We start from the raw sequence: 14,853 nt of genomic DNA on the forward strand, positions 1-14,853 counted from the left end.
ATTCAAAACCCCTTTGGTCTCAAAATGTCCTTTGTGGGTTTTCGCCTCGGCCCCTCTATTTTTTTTAGGTAAAATATCTTTTGACTGAATCTAAATTTATAGGATTAGGCAGGTTCTTGCCATCCATCTCGGTTAAAATCAATGCTCCTCCAGAAAAGGTTTTTTTCACCACAAAAGGTCCTTCCCAGTTTGGCATCCACTTTCCTCTGAAGTCATTTTGTATAGGAATGATCTTTTTCAATACTAGGTCCCCCTCATAGAATTCTCTAGTATGAACCTTTTTTTTGTAAGCTAGCATCATTCACTTTTGATACATCTGACCATGACGGATAGCTTCAACCTTTCCTCTTCAATCAAGTTTAGCTGATCATATCAGGGTTGGATCCAGTCTCCTTCATCAAACTTCAATTCTGCCAAAACTCAGAGAGAAGGAATCTCGACTTCAATGGGTAAAACCGCCTCCATTCCATAAGCCAAAGAGAAAGGCATTGCCCCAATTAAGGTCCTGACAGATATTCTATAAGCATAGAATGCAAATGGTAACTTCTCATGTCAATCTTTATAAGTACCAGTCATTTTCCCCACGATCTTCTTAATGTTCTTATTGGTGCCTCTACCGCACCGTTCATTTTCGGGCGATATGGCGATGAGTTGTGGTGTTTGATTTTGAACTGATTGTAGACTTCTGATATCATACTGTTGTTCAAATTTAGTGCATTGTCAGATATGATCCTTTTTGGCATTTCATATCGACATATAATCTCTTTCTTTAAGAACTTTCTGACTACCAACTTCGTAACATTGGCATATGAAGCAGCTTCTACCCATTTTGTAAAGTAATCGATGACCACGAAGATGAATCGATGCCCGTTAGAAGCTTTAGGTGAGATTGGCCCAATGACATCCATACCCCACATAGAGAATTGGCCCAATGACATCCATACCCCACATAGAGAAAAGCCATGGAGAAGTCATAACATGAATTTTATCTCTATAAATTTGACACTTATGGCATTTCTTGGCATAACTGATGCAATGTCCTTTCATGGTGGACCAATAATACCCAAATCTTATAATTTGCTTGGCCATTGTAAAACTATTGTCATGTGTTCTGCAGACACCCTCATGGACTTCTTCCAAGATTTTCTTAGCCTCGACAGCGTATACACATCTTAGTAGCACCTGATCATCTATTCTTTTATATAGGATCTCTCTATCTAAGACATAGTCACTGGCCAGTCTTCTCAACATCCTTTTATCATTCTCAGTTGTTTGGTTAGTTTATTCACGATTCTTCACTTATCGCAGTATATCATGGTACCAAGGGTGATCATCCTTTTCTTCTTCTTCTTCTTCTTCAATGTTGTAACAGTGAGCCGGAGTCTCATAAATACTCATTTAGATAGGTTTTACATCTTCTTTTTTATTCACTTTGACCATGGAAGCTAAGGTAGCTAGGGCATCAACCATATGATTTTCATCTCGTGGGAGATAGCAGAAGGTGATGTCATCAAACTCTTCAATCAGCTCTAGAACTAACCTTTGATAATTGATCAATTTGGGGTCTCTTGTCTCCCATTCACCTTTGAGTTGATAGATCACTAATGTAGAATCCTCATATACCTCTAGCACTTTGATTTTGTGTTCTATGGCTGCATGGATACCCATGATGCATGCTTCGTATTCTACCATATTATTCGTGCAATCAAAATCCAAATTGCTAGTAAATGGATAATGATCTCTGTTTGGGGATACTAGGACTGCCCTAATTTCGTTACTCACAGCGTTTGAGGCTCCGTCGAAGTTTAGCTTCCAAGGATGACTAATTACTTTCGTAATGGCAATTGGAATGATATTAACTCCTATTTATTCATTATCTATGTCTTCTTGAGAGTCTTCTTCAGTAGTTGCCACATGCATTAGATCTTCATTCGAGATATCAAAGTTCAAAAGCTCGTAATCTTTTAGAGCTCTATTGGCCAGAAAATCTACTATTGCGCTCCCTTTTATAGCCTTTTGATTTACATAGACTATATCAAATTTAGAAAACAGAATTTGCCACCAAGCCATTCTTCCATTCAAAATAGTCGACTCCATCATGTACTTTAGAGGATCCTGTTTTGAGATGAGCCAAGTTGTGTGGTGCAACATGTACTGTCTCAGTCTTCGAGTTGTCCAGATTAAGGCGCAACACAACTTTTCAATTGAGGAATATCTTATCTCACATTCAGTAAAATTCTTACTGAGGTAATATATCACCCTTTCTTTTCTCCCTGACTTATCATGTTGGCCAAGCACGCATCCTATGAAATTTCTAAATACTGCCAAATACAGTATCAGCGGCTTATCTAGGCTAGGTGGCATTAGTACTGGGGCATTGGACAAGTAATATTTGACCTTGTCGAAAGTCTTCTGGCACTCCTTATCTCAAACACCTAGATTTTGTTTCTTAAGGAGACAGAATATGGTTTCGCATTTCTCAGTTAGTTGTGAAATGAATCGGGCGATGTAATTTAAGCTTCTTAGAAAACCTCGAACTTCTTTTTGAGTGCGCGACAAAGGCAACTCCTGTATAGCCTTAACTTTATTTGGGTCTATCTCGATCCCCTTTTCACTGACTACAAATCCTAGCAATTTTCCTGACCTAGCCCCGAAGCTACATTTTGCTAGATTGAGCTTTAGCTAAAATTTCCTCAACCATAAGAACAATTTCCTTAAGACTTGTATATGTTCCTTTTTTGTTCGAGACTCTGCAATCATATCGTCAACATAAACCTCGATTTCTTTGTGCATCATGTCATGAAACAATGTTACCATGGCTCTTTGATACTTTGCTCCCGCATTTTTCAGTCCAAATGACATCACCTTATAGTAAAATGTTCCCCACATGGTTACGAATGTGGTCTTCTCTATATCTTCAGTATGCATTTTTATCTAATTGTATCCGGAGAAACCATTCGTGAAGGAGAACAATGATCAACTTGCCATGTTGTCCACTAAGGTGTCGATATGAGGCAATGGGAAATTATCTTTCAGGCTGGCCTTGTTGAAGTCCCTGTAGTCTACACACATTAGTATCTTCCCATTTTTCTTAGGGACGGGGACTATGTTAGTTACCCACTCCAAATATTTAACCACTTGCAAGAACCCAACGCTTCTTGACCTTTTCTTTTATTTTTAATAGGATGTCGGGTCTCTTCCTTCGAAGTTTCTGTTGTATCGGCTTACATTCTTCTTTTATGGGAAGCTAGTGTACCACAATATCAGTACTTAGACCAGACATGTCTTGATACAACCATGCGAAGACATCTTTGAACTCTTGGAGTACTCAACGAGGTCTTGTCTTGTCTCTATAGTGATGCAAGTTTCAATTTTCACCTCTTTCTTTTCTTGTTCTTCTCCTAAGCTCACAATTTCCACTGACTCTTTGTAAGGTAGGATCTGTTTCTCCTATTGTTTTGCCATCCTTAACAAATCAGAAGATAGATTACAATCTCGATCACCTTCAAAGTATTGAGGTTCCTCTAAACACATATTTTACTCAAAAGGAAATTCTAAGTCAATAGCAGTGTCGATCATATCATTTATATCTGGAGACCTGATATAAGAATGAATGAAGACCCAAAGAACAAATGAATCGCAGAATAATTATCTGTGTGGTATGAGTATGAATAAATGAAAAGATTATGAGTATGAGTTAAATGGAAAGAACAAAATAATATTTGCCAAAATGAGATACGAAGATGCATTATTTTTATTGAAACAAAAATAGAAGACATGTGCCTTTTTCAAAAAAAGGATTTCTATTACTCCCAGGCTTAGAGCAATTAGGTGTGTTCTGAATATTACTCTGAAATGGTCCTAAAAACTACAGGAATCTCCTCCACGGTCCAGTTGTTCAGAATACTTCCGGGGATGTAGGAACAAATTCCTGATATTTTTTTAGTTCCTTCTTCAAAGGCACAAACATCTTTCCCTTCCGAACCTTCGATATCTTCAAAGAATTCCAATTCTTTATTATCCATCAAGCTATGTACTAGAGTTCTGAACTCGACGCACTTTTGGATTTTATGAAATTTATTACATACAATGAAACGTAATGTTAATGAATGGAAAAGATGCATACAAAAAGGCATTGATTCTAGTTCAATTCTATTAGAACAATTTTACTAGAAAACAAGTTTCTTTACATAAAGCGGATACATATATGGCCTCGCCTTCACACTTAAAACCTTTACTTTCCCAAGAAATAAAGTTAATTCTCAGCCCCGATCCGACTCCGATTCATATTTCAGTCTTTGAACAGCTGGGGTCTGCAAGTGTTCCATATCTCTGACTTGCCCCTCTTACAGGTTGTTAAATTTCTCTTGTTGCCTTTTCTTGGATGATATTTGCGAACCATGTTGTCTTCCACTTTATCAAAAAACCTGTTTTCCATGAAAAACTCTCTATTTAGCAAACGAACATAAATCAACACCCTTTTTTAGATGAAAATGCAATGCAATCATAGTCAAAACAAAATGAAACAAGTCAGTATACTTCATATAATGCTAGAATTTAAAGCAAGCAAGAAATAATAAATAGAGCACCTATTCGGGTGACCACTAGGGTTTGGTGTGGTTCTACTTAGGGTAAGCTTTTAGGGCTCATTATAAGCGGTTCGGTTATAAAGTAAGGGTAACTAAACCAACAGATTCCGTGATCCTTACCTATTATAGGCTCATATGTACCGAGTTCGGTTTAGGGGAATACATTTCCCTATGGTTATATGGAGATGAAAATCTCACGGAGATATAGGTACGGATGCATCCCGAAAGTGATCCACCATCCTATACGGAGGTGAAGACCTCACGAAGGAATAGTTTTCCACTCCCACTTAAAAGGGTATAACCGACCGGTTATTTAATGCAATATGCGAAAATATATCCAAAGACTCGAACCAATAAAGCAAATATATCAAAATGATGCAGACCATACAAATGAAATGCAACGAAAGGATCGTAAATTTAAACCAAATTATCAATTTTCAACAAAAAGACAAGAAATAATCAACTCGTGACTTGATTCTCTTATTTTAATCCCCTGTGGAGTCACAAAGCTGTCAAAACTATTTTTTTTGAAATCGAATTTTATTTAAAAAGACGAAAAATGGGAGTCGCCACCAATATTTTTTTCTTATGAGGTGTGATCGGACCACCTTGTAATTTGATCGTTTTAATAAATTTTTTTATTTAAAACGATGATTTTTGGTCTACAAAGTTTAGAAAACGGGTCTAGGGGTCAGTTACGCACAAGGAAGGATTAGTACCCTCGTTACTCCTAAAATTGGTACCTAATTGATTATTTGATGTCTTTGGTGTCGAAAATTGGAAATTTGAAAAGAGTTAAAAAACACGATCCCTCTTTGTATTAATGTATATATTTTAGTAAATTCCCTTAAATAGATCAAAACGTATGAAAATGCTTTCTTATCTCGAGGTAACAATGTTGTATCCCGTAAGTTAGGACACGACATCTCTTTAAATAGACCAAGGGTATTATTGATATATCATTCATCCATTCACAAACTAGATTCAACATCACTTCCAATATTCAGTTTCAATTGTGGCTAACAAATAAAATTCCATTATTTGGTAACACTGCCAATTTTCGACCCCCTCTTTGGATTTGTGTTTTTTTTAAATGAAAGCAAATAAAAAGCGAAAAAGAAAATAATAAATAATGAAATATAATAATAAAACTACATTTGTAAATTTTTTGATTTTGTTTTTTATTTTTCTATTTTTTATTAATCTTTTGTTTATAAAAAATTACATTGAGGTTGTTAAGGCTTTTATAGCCGATTGACAACATCGTTTATCCTCTCGTTTTTGTTTCTACTGTTTGCTTTTGCTGTTTCTGCTACTATTTCTCTGCTCTGTTTCTTTCCTTTTTGCAGGAATCCATGGAGAGTCAATGGAGAAGGGAAAGGTGGTCTTCTTGCCTCTTTGGTGAAAGGGCTACAAACCTCGGAACGAGCATGCTGACGTGGCTGAGGGCAACGGCGCTTCTAGAGCTAGGGTTTTTTGTTTTGCTGAGAATGTTGAAGTATTTTGGGCCACTGGGCCTCTTTTCATTTGGGTTTGATGTATTTTTTTATTTAAATCATTTGGGCCTGTAAATTTGGACTGCTATTATTTCTATTTTTGGTTTGGTTTGGGCCCGGACAAAAATGGCTCGTTACAGTTATGATTGAGTGTATAATAATTTTTGTATATATTTAAAAACTAATGATGTGGTATTATTTTATTGGTGTTTAAAAACTATATATTTTAAGATAATACTAATATAAGTTATTCTCGTCTATAATATATATAAAAGCACTTGTAAAACTTTTGAACCGATGAAAATATCTTTTAGTTTTTATCATATTTATTTTTTATCATATTAATAATTTGACATTTAAAAATACTTATAATTTAAATTAAAATTATGAGTTATAACTCTACCTAAAAATAAGTTGTGATAAATTTATTAACTCTAAAATAGAGTTATAACTTAAATAAAAGCCTAAGCATACTCAATAAAGTCAAAATAATTAATAATTATGGTTAAAATATTATTTTAAAAAAATTCTGAATTATTTTGATTTTTATAAGTAATTTTTTTCATATTTATTAAGGTAATAAAATAAAATTATAACTTGAATAAAAATATAAGTATATAAATAGAGATTAATTTTATCTTTTAATTATTATTTACTTAGTGTTAAAATTATATATTGATTAAAATTTAAAATTTAGATTTATAAATAACACCTGATATCAGTATTTTAAACAGAAATTGTTGTGATGTAAAACTATTTGTGGCTTATGTTCATAAACATATGGTGGATTGTTTCCTCAAAATAAATTAAAAGAAAAGAATTAAATATATAATTGTAGAAAATAAAGGGTAATTATTCGGTACAAAGGTATGAATATTTTTAAATTCATAAATTGAGTTGAGATTTTATCACATATTATATTTATTTATTAAATAAAATATAAAGAGACATTACAAAATTTCGATATTTCTTGTAGATTTATTTACCAAATAATTATTCCATAATAAAATTCATCACTTATTGGAGAGGGTTGCAGCATAATAGCTCCTGTCGTGAGGGACAGTTGAGAAATGTAGAATATCTTCCACCAGGTTTTCTGATAGGGTACTAACTAATTGAAACTGATTACCAATTTACGATAAAAACCCATAATAGAAATCCAAGACAGAACATCCGCCATATCATTCGCAGCTCCATTGGATGTCTCCCCTGAACACCACCATGCTTCGAATAAAACATTATCCACTACCAATATCTCTCTTCTTCAAGCATCAAATAACGTCCCATTCAAGGGTTCTTGATACAATTTTCTAAGGTCCCGTTGCTCGATACCAGACCCCGTTTAGATTATCTACTGACGGATTATGCTCCTCGCATCTAACACTAGGACTTGCGTCCAAAATTTGAATACACTTCACCTTGATCCAATTCCTCATCACCCTCATCAGCATTCCAAAGCCTCACCCCATTGTTTGTTATAATCTTCTTTCACACACAGGCCTTAAAAACTATTACCACCTACCATTTCCTCATAACCCAACTCTGCATCGCTCTCCAGCAAATCATGATTACATCCGGCCACCACATTAATTGCTTCATTCTCAACATCGAAGCACATGTTTCCTCTTTCCCATTGTTTCAATTGTTCATCTTCTTGTCCTTACATGCCAACCGAAGTTTTGCTACGACCTACGAGTCTCCTCTGAGCTGTTTCCCTTATCTAGCTTACAGCAGCATCGACAATTGCCCTAAAAATAGATCAGTCTCATAAACGGACTAAACTGAAAAGCATTTCTGGCTTCTAATACTTGAAAATCTCATCAATTCAATTAATATTGACAAGGAACAATTTGGATATTTACGAGGGTAAAACAACTAGGTTCCAATGTTCTCTGATCATCTCCAGGCAATGTTTTAAAAGATGCATTATAAAGATGCATTATAAAAACATTAATTTATTTCTAGAAGAAGACTTAGTCTATTTTTAGAAAAATCCATGAGTTATCAAAACCGATAAATTCTAACATTTTTCTTGCAACGGTGACTATTTTTGAAAATTCAGTTAGTCTAATTATTCTTTCAAAAATTTATTTATAATTTGGTAGCGAAAAAGTGATATTTATCTTAGTTTTAATAAAAATCATATTTTATGTATAATAAATCAAAATTCGCATTTCAAAATTTTAAAATTAAATTAAAAAAAAAAACCTAAATGCCATGCATGTCATATCAAACCAAAATAAAAAATCCCATGCCCTAGTTCGAGTATAAAACTATATAGTCTCCAAATAATAAAAATATCAAATAATATATTTAAAATAATTTAATAAGAAAATCAGAGCCGAGTCCCTCCAAATGTTGAGTCCGCGTCTTAACCTAGTAGGTGATCTGTAAAGATGAAAATTAAAAGGAGAGTGGACTATGAAGCTTAATGTGAGTTTTGTCACAAGGAGTACAAATAGTCGATAAATCATACTAAATAATAACGCATAGAATAATGACAATCAAATAGCAAATCAGAGTATTGGTTTTATTTCAGAATAACCATCTATAGTATCTTAGAGAATTCATTATAGTAATTTCAAAATATCAGTTTTATTTCAAAGCACTCAACAATTTATTCATAAGTATAAATATGTCATCCCAAAAAATCCAGTTTGTATGCACATGTTTAATGAATGTCATACAGTTTTGGTTTAACAGAAAAGATCTTACCCCACTGCTACACACCACAATGGGAGTTCCCTAGAACTTCAATCACCTATACACCGGGTTGTGGTTTTAACCATTAATAGTTTGCAGATAAACTACCAGTGGTTGTGGACACATAGCAAAAACATCATAGATGAAATCTACTTATGGTTGTGGTTACACAGCAAAATAATGCAAGAAAAAATTGTCACTGGCCATAGATGCACAACATGTTTGTAGATAATAGTTGTCGTTGGGTTGTGGATGTACAGCAAAAACATCGTAAATGGAATATGCTTTTGGCTGTGGGTACACAACAAAATAATGCAGATAAACTATCAATACTTCCTTCGTACATATTGTACCATCCCATGCAGTGCAATATAAGCATGTTCAAATAGATCAATATATAGCATTTGATACACTTTTAACACAACAATATAGTAGCACTAGTATGCTCATAATAGCTTGATTCAATAGTAATTAATATGCCTTAGATGAATCAATTCAGTAGCAAAAGTCATGCTTTTTATGTGTTCGGATGAATAGTAACATAAGGCATGTTGTACATATAATCGAAAATATGGATACAATAGTCATTTATAAATTGTTCACAATTTATGCAATTACGCATATAAATACCATGATAATTCAATTAATCATGGATTCTAACATAAATCATATTATTAGGGACTTAATTGAACAAAACTAAAAGCTTAAAACATTTTTGGAATCAATGAGAGACTAAACTGAACAAAACATAAAACTCTAGGTCAAAACTATAAAATTTTAAAAATAAGGGCACACGGCCGTGTGAGATGCTATAGACCATGTGGAGGGTGCTACACAACCATGTAGTCAGGCCGTGTAACAGATTGTGGCCATGTGGAAATTACAAAATTAAGCTACAGAAGAGACATAGTCGTGTGGCATGTAACACCCCTAACCTATATCCGTCGCTGGAATGGAGTTACGAGGAATTACCAGATAACACACTTCATTCACATACACTTAAGCATTCATAATCGAAATTCATTCAAAACATTCACAATGTCCCTTATACGGCTCTACGAGCATGCTTAGAAGGGGTTCGTGACTAAACCGATAACATTCAAAAACTTTGGGAAACATAGAAAATTTTTAAAGACATAAGGGTCACACACCTGTATGGACAGGCCGTGTGCCTCACACGGCTACCAGACATGACCGTGTTACAGGCCGTGTGAAAACAGGGCATACATAGTGACTTGCACCACACGGTCGAGGACACGCCCATGTGCCATGGCCGTGGAAAAATTAGAGAGGTTACTGACTTAGGTCACACGGCCGACCACACGCATGTGCCAACCCGTGTGCCCCACATAACCAATAGACACGCCCGTGTGTCTAGGCCGTGTCAAAACTGTAAGGTATACTAACTTTAAATCGTAAGGTACCCTAGAGGACACACGACCGTGTACCAAAGCCATGTGTCACACATGGTCGAGCCACACGCCCGTGTGCTCAACCGTTTAGAGTGAAAATAGACTTGGTTTAAGTCACATTTCTCACCTTCCTCATGCATACCTAAACCACATCAAATTGCATCATTTCTAAACATATATATGCAGCCAAAACATACCAATTCACCACATATTATACCATCTAATATCAACCATTTCAATTACTCAATTTCACAACCAAAACATACCATTTCATTATACCAAAAACATTAAAAATACATAACTACTAAATGTATTTATCCATCAACTTATTGCTTATTTTATAATTCAACATATACCATATAGTCATCTCAAATCAAACCACAATATGCTAACTTTCAACCATAAGCACATCAATTAACAACTAATCAAACTAACCAACACATTATCATACCAAATAAGCCAACATATAAGGCATTATATACACCATATATTTAACTTAACAAACACATAACTTAAGCAAAATTAAATGGCCATATTCACATCAACATTTACAAGCCAAATCACATGGCTAAAACCACAACTCAAAATATATCAAGATGACACTAGCCTATATATGCCATATACCATATATACAAAGCTTCCAAAATACCAATGAGATGATCAATAGTGCGATGACGTTTCCCGACGATCCTAGAGTCCGAGCTAGCTTCGATGATCTAAAAACATGGAAAGAACACACAAAGTAAGCTTTAAAAGCTTAGTAAGTCATAAGAAAATAAATTATCAAATGAACATTAGCATGATTATTTCAACATGGTCGAATATGAACAATCTCATGTACATAATGATCATACCTTTAACATGCATAGTTCATGTCACCATCTCAAATACTATACTTACCTTGTTTTCATGAACATTTAACTTTACACATACCTAAACCCTTTAGCTTGATTTCACATTCGATCTTAATTCAACATTGCCTGTTAAACCATTCGGAATCAATAAGGATACTTGGATAGCTCAAAAAGCTCATACAATACCAACGTCCTATACGAGGTCTTACATGTAATCAAATATCGATGGCACTATCCCAGACAGGGTCTTACACGAAATCATATACGATGCCAATGTCCCAGACATGGTCTCTTACATGTAAATCTCAAATCGATGCCATCGTCCAGACGTGGTCTTATATGAAATCACATATTGGAATCCTATGTCATGACATATGTATCCTAACTATTTCTATGGTTTGTACAGGACTTTCAGGCTAAATTAAATTCGAACGGAACACATAATTATGCCTTTTTACATATTAGCCCTTACATTTCACATTTTTATAATTTAGTCCCTATTTCAAAACAACACAAAATACTCATAATTTCACCACACCTAAGCTTGACCGAATTTTACTAAGGTCCCTAGCAGAATATTTATTTCATTTATTTCATATTTTGACCCCTCAATTTACAAAATTCACAATTTAATCCTAAATAGGTATTTTTACTAAAAATCACTTAATTAAACATCACAATCTAACAACATATATTTATTTTTCATCATCAAACACAAAAATCATCAAGCTATCAACAATGGAAAATCTCAAATTCATCATCAATTCTGAAAATTAAAGCATGGGCTAGCTAAAACACGAAGCAACGATCTCAAAAACGTAAAAATTATCAAAAACCGAGCAAAGAACACTTACCAATCAAGCCTACAAGTACAAAAACCTAAAGCAATATTTTTTGATTCTTTTCTATCAACATTCGGCTAACATGATGAAAATATGAACAAAATTTCTTTTTCTTTTTATTTTAATATCATTTATAAACATTTTACTAATTTAACCTTAATTAAAACCATTATAAAACACATAATTCAAGGTCATTTATGTCCATATCCATCAAAAATGGTCTAATTACAACATAAGGACCTCTCATTTAATAATCCATAACCAAAAGACACTTTTACCTTATGGCATGCTACTTTTGCATTTTACGCGATTAAGTCTTTTTATAAAATCGAGCACACAAACGATAAAATTTTCACACGAAATTTTTCACACATATCACTGATAAACCATAATATATACATATTTTTTACCCCATGCTTGGCATATTTTTGGATGATTTATCATAAGATTTAGTGAATTTGATGCTCCTAATCCTTTAATTTCATGTTTTATACTCAGGAGAGATTAGGATAGCAAAAGAGCATGAAAAGGGCCAAAAACGGACAAATCTGGGACTAATTCAGAATTGCACATGGCCTAGCCATTTTCACACGGGCAGGCCACACGCCCGTGTGTGACACACGGGCAGGCCACACACACGGGCAGGCCACACGCCCGTGTGTCATGGCTGTGTCAACATTAAACCAAGTCAGAATTGCCCACGGCCTGAGCACCTTTATACGGGGATGGCACACGGCCGTGTCCTTGTCAAGCCAAAGTCTAGTTCTATTCAGAAAATGTCAATTTTGGGCTATTTTGGACATTCCAAAGTCTATATAAACACCCTAGAATAGGATCAAAGGGGACACATAGAGTAGAAGGCAGAGAATACTCAAGGATAGCAATTGGAATCAGCTCAGAAGCAGGATCTACTTCAAGACTGAAGATCTCCATTCGATTTCCCTAGAAGTTCTTTGGGTTTCTTTATGTTTTGTTGTTTTCCCAATTTTGAGATGTTTTCCATTATTATGAACTAAACTCCCTAAATACCTAAGAGAGATGAAACCTAAGATGGATCTTATTACTATTTGAGTTATATGATAAATACTTATTCTTATTCTTAATTGTGAGTTCTAATTCTTGCCTTAATATTCTAGAATATTAATTCAGGTTTTTGATGTGCTTATTTATTGGAGTAGAAGTTCCTGTTTAAGAGTAGATCATTCATAATTAAGCAGAGTTGTATGCAATCTTAGAGATAGGACGACATAAATCTGCCGAATTAGAGTCAAATCTAATACGGGAATCCATAGATTAAGTTAATGCGATAATAGGGGTTTTAATTAGAAAGAGATTTCGATTAATCAACCTAGAGTTAGTTGTTTTTAGTCTCGAGAGAGATAATAACATAAACTAGGGCTTTATACGGACTAAGTCAAGTGAACAAATCGTCTAATTCAGAAGTAATAAGTGAAGTCTAGGTGGATTCTTCCTTGGGTATTGTCTTCTCCATTGGTCTTCTAAAAAATATTTTCCAACTTTAATCTCTGTCGTAATCTTACTTAATTAGATAATTAGTTTTAGTTTAAAAACATCATTTAATTCTTAGACTAGATAATAAAAAGATAGTAATTACTAGTACCTTTAGTCCTCGTGGATACGATATAACTATACTACTGTTTGATAGGTGCGCTTGCCTTAAGTAGAATTTTTAGTTAGTTTCACGACCATCAAGTTTTTGGCGCCGTTGCCGGGGACTAAGATATTAGGAACGCTTGATTTTTATTACTTTAGTCATTTTTACTTTTATTGCAATTTACTTTTTGCTTTTAGTTTAATTTAAAATTTTCTTTTTAATTGCTTCTGGCAGGTGTCTCTAGTTTATGACTAGAAGGAACCCGTCAGGACCTTTGCTTTTAGACAGTGAGATCGAGAGTACAGCTCGTAGAAACTGAGAAGAAATAAAGCGAAGCCTACAATACATAGAGGAAGGGCACGAGGATGACACTAATAACACCGAGGAGATGGCTGATAATCAGAATAATCCGTTACCTCCTGTGGTTGCTGCAAATCCAGTAGATCAGAATCTTGCTCCTCGTACTATGTATGATTATGCTAAACCTACTTTAACAGGAACTGAATCAAGTATAGTTAGACCTGTTGTTGCTACAAATAATTTTGAACTGAAACCTAACACGATTCAAATGATACAATAGTTTGTTCAGTTTGATAGTTTGCAGGACGAGGATCCAAACACTCATTTAGCAAATTTTCTGGAATTCAGTGACATCTTTAAGATTAATGGTGTTTTTAACGATGTCATTCACATTCGATTGTTTTCGTTTTCATTAAGGAATAAAGCTAAACAGTGGTTGAACTCGTTACCACGAGGGTCAATCACCACTTGGGAGCAAATGACCGAAAAAATTTTACTTAAATATTTTCTGCCGACTAAAATGGCTAAATTGATGAATGATATCTCTTCTTTTGTGCAGATGGATTTAGAAACTCTTTATGATGCATGGGAGAGATACAAGAATTTATTGAGAAGGTGCCCTCACCATGGGTTACCTCTATGGCTACAGGTTCAGACTTTTTACAACGGTGTTAACCCCTCAACAAGGCAACTTATCGACGCAGCCGCTGGTGGAACTTTAAATAACAAAACACCTGAAGAGGCTTACGAATTTATTGAAGAGATGTCACTGAATAACTATCAGTGGCAAGTCATGAGAACGAAGCCCAAAAAAGCAGCTGATGTTTTTAGCCTCGACACGATCACTATGCTATCTAACCAGGTAGAACTTTTAAATAAAAAGATTGATGGTTTGTATGGTTCTACTCAGGTACATCCAGTGATGAGGTGTGATTCAAACGGAGGATGAGTACACAACACAGATTATCCATCCTTCAACTCTTGCACCGAGGAGGAATAAGTCTACTATATGGGTAATAATTCTAGACTTCAAAATAACTCG

General features: G+C 34.6%; 1 non-coding gene across 1 annotated transcript; it reads right to left on the reverse strand.

The window, feature by feature from the left end:
- Nucleotides 1-14,337: 14,337 nt before the first annotated feature.
- LOC121211516 (small nucleolar RNA R71) lies at nucleotides 14,338-14,444 on the reverse strand. Its single transcript, XR_005906740.1, has one exon. It is a non-coding gene; the product is annotated as a small nucleolar RNA R71 (small nucleolar RNA).
- Nucleotides 14,445-14,853: the final 409 nt, after the last annotated feature.

Source organism: Gossypium hirsutum, chromosome A12 (assembly GCF_007990345.1).
Source record: "Gossypium hirsutum isolate 1008001.06 chromosome A12, Gossypium_hirsutum_v2.1, whole genome shotgun sequence".
Taxonomy (NCBI): Eukaryota; Viridiplantae; Streptophyta; class Magnoliopsida; order Malvales; family Malvaceae; genus Gossypium; species Gossypium hirsutum.